This window comes from Cryptomeria japonica, chromosome 1 (assembly GCF_030272615.1).
Source record: "Cryptomeria japonica chromosome 1, Sugi_1.0, whole genome shotgun sequence".
In the NCBI taxonomy this organism is placed as follows: Eukaryota; Viridiplantae; Streptophyta; class Pinopsida; order Cupressales; family Cupressaceae; genus Cryptomeria; species Cryptomeria japonica.
Genome location: NC_081405.1, coordinates 172,757,050 through 172,765,199, shown reverse-complemented (window position 1 = coordinate 172,765,199; position 8,150 = coordinate 172,757,050).

Genomic DNA, 8,150 nt, shown 5'->3' with positions numbered 1-8,150 from the left:
ACCTTGAATTAATTAATAGCAAATTATATGCATCACTATTCTTTGTTCAACACGTATATGGTTCTATTGTGGCTGCAAAAATATTCATTGCAAACTAGTGTCATAAAAAACAACAAACTAAGCACCAAAAGAATCAACCTATAATTCTCAATTATAAATTTTTTCTCTTTTACATGAAATGTTGAGCTAAGATATGATTATATAATATTGTTTTGATATATTCATGTTATTATGTTTTTATATTTTATTATTTCCATTACTTTTTATGAAAGCAAAAAAAAACTTTTAGTACCAAATTATTATTATTAGTATATTTTTATATTTCTATTAAACTTTTGATGAAAGCAAAAAATATATTAAGACCACATCGTCATCGTCATTGTCATCATCATCATCACCGTCATCGTCGTCGTCATCATCATCATCATCATCATCATCGTCATCATCATCATCATCATATATTTCATTTTCTATTGGTTATTATCTGTATCCTTGAGAAAAAAGTGGATTTTATCTAGGGACACTTCCAATCCCCCATAATTAATAATATTATTTCTAATCTACTATATAAGTACTATTTTTTATATTATATATTTAAAATAATGTAGAAATATATTTTTGTTTTTATATATACTTATTGAAACACAATAAAACAATTGAGTCAAGATTAGTCATCAACATAAAACTAAACCATGTAAAAGCATTATCAAGGAAGATTAGTAAACAATAAGTTAGGAAATAAACAAAACAAAATGAATACGAAACTTCCCCATGATGCTCCCTTGTGTTAGCTCTTCATTGTCCTCCTCTCCTCTCCAAGATCATGTTGTTATGTGGAGTATACCCTCAGTTTGAGCACTAGCACAATGGGATGCCAAATGGAGGATGGGAGATGATTGATTATGTCAAGTGTTGAATGAGGATGCAAATGAAGTATTAGAGGCTAAATAGTAATTCCAACTAGTGGATGAAATAAAGCATAATACAGAGGGCTTCCTACAAAACATTCAAATTCTAAGTAACAAGGCATGGATAACTCTTGTGTGTGAGAGATCTCAAACAATGAAGGGATGAGCCCTATTTATAGAGAAAATGGGAAAATGAAGGGTTGAGATTGAGTTGATTGAGGAAGAGTTAGGATTGCTTGAGGAAGTGGTGATCCTCAATCCATGTGCTCCCCTTCAAGACAATCACATGTTGACAAGTGTCAACAAGGGAAGGCTTGAGAGGAGAGGGACAAAGCATTAAATGCTTGAAGAGACATGATGGTTGACATGGGTGGTTAGGTTAAGGTTAGGTTAATGGATAAAAAATTTATCCAAGGGGTAAAGGAGTGTGCAAGGGTTAAAGGGTTAGATTGGTCAAAGCCTTTCAGACTTGAGGGCACTTGAGGGTTACCATGGATGGTTAGGCTAAGGGATAAGCCTTTAACCAAAGAGTTGGGGGAATGTGCAAGGGTTAAAGGTGGGTTAGGTTGGTCAAAGACCCATGTGAGTTAGCTTGTGGAAGGGAAAAGGATTGCAATGCTTTGTAAGAGCCTTAGATATTTTGAGAAGTGACTCTTCTCTAATCCCTTAGTTTAGGAATGTGCAAACACTTAGAGGGTTATTAAGCTAAAAATGGGGGTTTAAACACGATGAAGAGAAGGGTTAGTGTGTAACTTGCATCTTTTAGAAAGTGCAAGTGGGTGAAGGATTTAGGAATTTAAATAAATATTTATTTATTTAAATGTCAGAGCTGGGATTCTAAATAAATGTTAATTTATTTAAATGCAAGAGGGGGATTAATTAAAGAAATGTGTTTTATTTATTTGATTAATTGTTAAAACATGGTTTAATGATTTAAATCAAATAAATTGAATAATTTATTTAATCAATAGGGGAAGAGGGTTGGGATGATTTAATCAAATATTAATTTTATTAATTGTTGGAAAAGGAGAAAGGATAAATCAAATGTGAATTTAATTAATAGTTGGATGAATGATAACTAAACAAATATAAAATTTATTTAATTGGGTGGACAGAAATAGGTGTCTACACTTATTAATAATATTAACATATTAATCTTGTAATATAAATAATATTAAATTAAAATAAAATGATTTTTTGTTTTGCATGCATTTAAGTGTACAGACGCATAAAAATTAAATGCTTCTAGCTTTTTATTGACAGAGGCTTTAGCATCCATATGTGAGCGCAATATGCTTTCGACATAATAAGTACTATACCAACAATAGGATCCCACCCAATTATTGGCCCCTCTTCTTTATCACAACTTTGGAATATGATTCAAATGCTAAGAAATAATGCATCAATACCTAGTTCATTTAATCAATTTCCTGCATAATGCATGAGAGAAAAGCATGCATACAAGTTTACAAAACAAGCACAATTCATAGATCAAATAGACAAGCCACAAAAGAAGGATAGTCAATGTCAATCAAACCTCTGGACTAGGGTGATATGGAAAAAAAAGATAGATACCACTTACTCTTAGACAATGATTAGCTGAAAGAGAAAACAGGAAATGATGGGTGATCAAGATACGAATGTACATAACTCGAGAACACAATACTAGGTACGACGATATTTGATTAGATTTAATATGATTTAAATTGCATGGATTCAATGAACGTTCTAAGAGAAACCTAATGTATGGAGGATAATGATGACCCTATAGGTAAACAATACGTGTTTGCAAAAGAGAGATTCTGGACCAAAGAGTTATTATCAAACTAGTTAGATGATATAGAATCTGCTAGACTCAAGCACGAATACGCTAGAGTACAACGTATCCACTGAATTACAAAGAAAATCCACTAATTTAAACACAAATAAACTGGAAAATAAGCAAATCTGCTAACAAATAAATAGATCCATCGGGTAGTAGGACAAATAAACTAGGACTACTAGTCCACCCAAGATCAAGGTGAATCCACCGAAATGGGGACAAATCCACTAATTTAGGGTGCAAATCCACCAAAATAAACTGGTGAATCTATCAAACAAGTAAGAAAATCTTAGACTAGACAAGAAAGTATATCGATGTAAAAGGCGTATCGGCTAGACAATAGAGTGTATCCCCCATAACCCTAATGGCAAATCCATTGAACGAAGTAGCATATCTGTCAGATGATAGAGTACTTCTACTAAATGGATGAACAATGACTATGCTAAGTATGTTCGCTACTCACCAAACGAGAGTGCAAATCTATCAAACATTAGAGCATATACGTCAAAGAAAGACTGACTAGTGACACATGAATCTATTGAAAATCAAGGCAACCCCATCAAATAACTGGGTGTACCCATTGCACAACTCAGTGAATCTGCTAGACTAACTACAATGGACTATGTTTGACAAAAGATATATATTTGAGATAAAACACAACAAACACAGCACACACTTTGTGACTTTTAAACAAAAAGGATAAGGCAAGGCAGGCGCCACAAAGCCTAGATCCCCAATAGTATAACACAATAGAAAACAAATCAAACACATTGCACATCTAAAGATTTTGGTTGCATTGCGATGAAAGAAGGCCCACGCTTGTAACGCTCTTCTTACATATGACAGATAAGGGACTCTAGGATTGGAAGCATGACCCAATCACCCTCTCCCTAGAAACCACATATGACTCATTACTTAGGGATTTATGTCTCTATACTCATGGATGTATATGGTGAATAACTTCGGGGTGTGATCTATGCCCTTGCACTACAAATCACTGCAATTATCTCAATCAAAATATGGGTTACTACAACAAGGTGTTTGGTAACAATTCAGGGACATCCACATACATGCTACAATGGTAAGCCACTTAAGACTTTAGTCTGATTAATTAAGGTTATTATCCTTACCTTGTTGGACACCACTGGCATTGATTATAGACACTAAAGCTCTGGATTTTACCCTTGCCTTATTTATACAGTGGCCCAAAGGAAAATACCACTTGAGGTCGAACCCTAGGGTGATGGAATCCCTGGGTAGGCCTCCTACTAAAAAGAAAATAGGGTGTCATTACATGTTTCTCTTTACCCAAGGTCTATGAAGGTGGGGAAAGAGGATAAACATATGTAACAACAGAAACACCCAAAAGAAAATGTGCAGCGCACAAAACACGAAAGACGGTCGTAGGTTACCTTATGAAATTGAATTGTGAGCTATACTAGAAAACACACACACTCCCTAATTTACCCCTACAATGAAATGTCAGTAATTTGGATTTTCGCCCCCTCTTTTTCATGTTTGGGTCCTATGAAAACAAAGAGCCAGTAGGTAGTGAGGGGTCTTTGACAAGCGAACTAGGTTGCACATGTTGATTAGACAGATTACAACAAGCACATGTTAGTAGATTAGTGAAAAATAAGTCAGATTTAAGATTTTGGAAAATATATGAAATTCAAATCTGCTAATCTACAAAGCAAATATGTTGGATTATGGCAATTATGCTAGCGTACAAAGGGTATCAACAGAGCTAGGTGTGGATATCTAAAGTGAAAGTGAATCTGCTAATATGAGTCCAAGTCTTCTTAATATGAACACAAAACCACTAAATGAAAACAAATCCACTAAGATGAAATAAAATCCACTAAAAGTAAAGCAAATCCACTAAACATAAAGCAAACTGGCTACAACAAAAACAAATCCACTAAAACCCAAGCAAAACCTCTAGAGAAAAAGAAACTCCACTAAATATATGTAGTTGTTAGATGTTACTCATTCTCTCTATATATGTCGTTTGTAGGTTTTGCATATGCCGATGGAGAAAGCATATCTATCAGTCTAATATATCAAATCCATGTGTCTTTAGAGTGTTTTCGCTTATCCACAAAGCATATTTGTCAGAATATGTATATGTTCCTTGGGGTTTTGACCAATGGATCCATCAACCTAGAGGTGAATCCATCAAACAGTAGGAACATCCGCCTATCTGTGACCTATAGGCTAAGAAACACTAAAACAACAAAAAGAGATTAGAAGAGACCCGCGAAGTGGGTCCCACCAGGCGTGTCGAAATGTATGCACTAAAATGTGAGTTTTTTTCTATTAAATATAATTAAAACTAGTTACAAAATCAGCTCATTGGTTGTATTACATCAGTCTAGGAACCAGAGTATATCGGTACAAACAAAAAGATCAATATGTATCATAAATTGTCTGTTTTTGGGCAAATATCAACATGGTATTACATCCATATTTACAAAAGAGAGACTACATATATCATAATCTACCTGTTGTTTACCAAGCATTAACATATTAGCAGAAAAGGAAAGATATTATTCTCATTGATCAACAAATGTCCCCATTAGGCTGACTAGAGTCTCCTATGTCTTCCATCCAGGTTGTCCATCCTTGTGCCCCTTCATTCCATTTAAAGACCTTGCCTCACAGAACCGAATCCACATATGAATGAACAACAACTTTAGCAACTGGAATATTCTGGATCATTGCTTGGTGTCCCTCAAGTTCGTTTATTACTCTCATAAAATCTTCTAGACCATGCTCAAAGGGTGTCTTCTCCATAGAGAACCTGGACCATGTGAACCAATGAGAAATTCCCGAAGTAAACATCATGGTTACCCCATCTTGGAGAAACCTCTTGAACTTGTTGCATTGAATCTTCGTGGTGATAGTTATCTACACATTTATGTCATGGTAGATGAGTCTCCCAAGAGACCCTGCAAGATTCCTACTTCTGTCATCAAACAAGTTGTCATTCATGTATTTCCAAATAGTCCACAATATTTCAACCGACAAAATAGACCAAAATAAATTGACATTCCTCTTGAGACCTTAGATATGACCAGTTGCGACCTTTAAAGGGCTGATGTTATTGCCAATTAAAAGACCAAAATTCCTCCAAATTTCTCTTGCAAACATACAATCAAAAAAATGTGCATCACAGATTTTGAGGTCCTACAACATGAGCAGAGATTAAGTTCACCACCTTTATTAAGCACAGGGAGTTTATGCAATAACAGAAGCGAACAGAAGTACCTCTTTTTGGGTTCAACTGGCTTATACCATAGAGCCTCAAAGGTTTTTTACCACCGAACAACATCAAGGTTGAGCCCCCAGCAGGAGTTGGCATGAGAGCTAATATCAATACTATCAACAAGATAGGAATAGATGTCTTTGGTTTTAGATTTAGTGAGGAGAGAACCATTAGGCCAAGTGAACGAGCAACATCTATCATGGTCAAGAGAACAAGGCTTGGGCAGACTAAGAGGGGCTAAGGCCATACTCAACATAGTGTATGTTCTTTTATGGGAGGGGGAAATGTCAATCTTAGCTACTAGTTCATTCCAACTGAGAAGACGTTCATCCTGAATGATATCATTAAGGAATGCAATGCATTTATTTTCCCAGCTTCTAGCAGAGCATCCTTGCACCATTGCTAGGGGTTTCCCGTTGTACTTCAAGTTCCACCATATGGAACACTCACCACGTATCTGTCCACCCTTCCAAAGAACATTACTTTGAGAAATAAAGCCCCTAACCCCCTCCCAGGCTTTCCAAATTTATCTAAAGACTTGTGAACGTACTAGCCTGACTTTGAAATTGCCCACAAGGATGTCACTGAAGTCTAGTCATTTCCATTTAGGACTTTTCTTGGGAACTGCTTTGCTATATTATGCCTGTTGAGAACCTTCCAAGTCTCCCTACCTTGTAAAGCCTTGAATATCCATTTGGTAGTGATGGCTACACCCTGCCACTTTAGATCCTTAAGGTCAATAGCGCCTCTACTCTTATTCATTACACACCATTTCCATTTAACTACATGCCTCTTCTTGCTCCCCTTCCCATATGACCAAATAAATTCCCTAATGATCTTTTGAATCTGTCCAAACTAATAGTTGCAGTTGAACCATGTTGAGGTATAGTATAGATTGTATGAGGAGAGAATTATTTGGCAAACTTAGGCCCTTCCAGCCAGTGATAAGTATTGTTTGTTCCACTTCCCAAGTTTCTTGCCAATTTTACATCTCACCCATTCTCATATGGCTTTCAGGTGAAGTTCAACAGAGAATGGAATGCCTAGATATCTTACAAGGTGGTTGGGGTCACCCCAACTTAGGGAAAATCTGTTAAACTAGGTAGGGGGTTGTGAAACCCATCCAAGCATAACAAACTTAGCTAAAGAAATTTTACTTCCTGAAGCATTACAGATTAAATCTAACTTCTCCATAAGATTACTTAGATTATCTTCCTTCAACTTAGCCAATATTGGTGTGTCATCTAAAAATTGTATATTTGAAATATTCTCTCCATTTGGCAGTCTAATCCCTTCCACCCCCCGAGAGATAGTGAAATCTTTCATCGGATAACACAAGGCATCCGCAACAATGACAAACAATCCTGGAGCAAGGGGGCACCCTTATCTTATTGACCTAGACAATCCAAATCTTTCCGACCTTATCCCATTGATCTCAACACATGTTTTAGCATCATTCATCAAGACATTAACCATCTTGCAAATAAACGTAGGGAACCCAAGGCATTTTAACATCATTCTAACAAATTTCCATTCTATCCTGTCATAGGCGTTTTCAAATTCTAGAAGCAACAAGGTAACATCTTGTCCTGACTCCTTCCCCCATTCCATAGCTTCCCAGCATGTGATCGGATTTTCCAAAATGTACCTCCCCTTAACAAACCTTGGTTGCATAGGAGAGATAATCTTAGGCAACATATTTTCCAATATGCAGGCAAGAATCTTAGCTAGTAATTTGTATGAAACATTCAACAATGTAATCAGTCACCAATTCTTAATCAATGTTTTATCTCCTTCTTTAAGTAATAGCTTAATTACCTATGTATTAATTTCTTCTCCCAAAGACCTTGTATCCATCGCTTCATGGTAGACTTCAATAATATCCTCAACTATCCATTTTAAATAGCTCTTGTAAAATTCTGTTGGCAGTCCATCTGGCCTAGGTGCCATCCCATTATTTAGAGAAGAGATTGCCATCCTGACCTCCTCAATTGAAATAGGTTTCTGCAAAATCTTAGCATCATCAACACTTACTTTATTGGGGATAATGCTTCCTATAATCTCCCTAGCCATGTCTTTATCCACCCCTCAGCCTCGGATGAAATTTTTTTTTGATAAAACTTAGCAAAGGAGGTCAGGATATCAGTCTGGT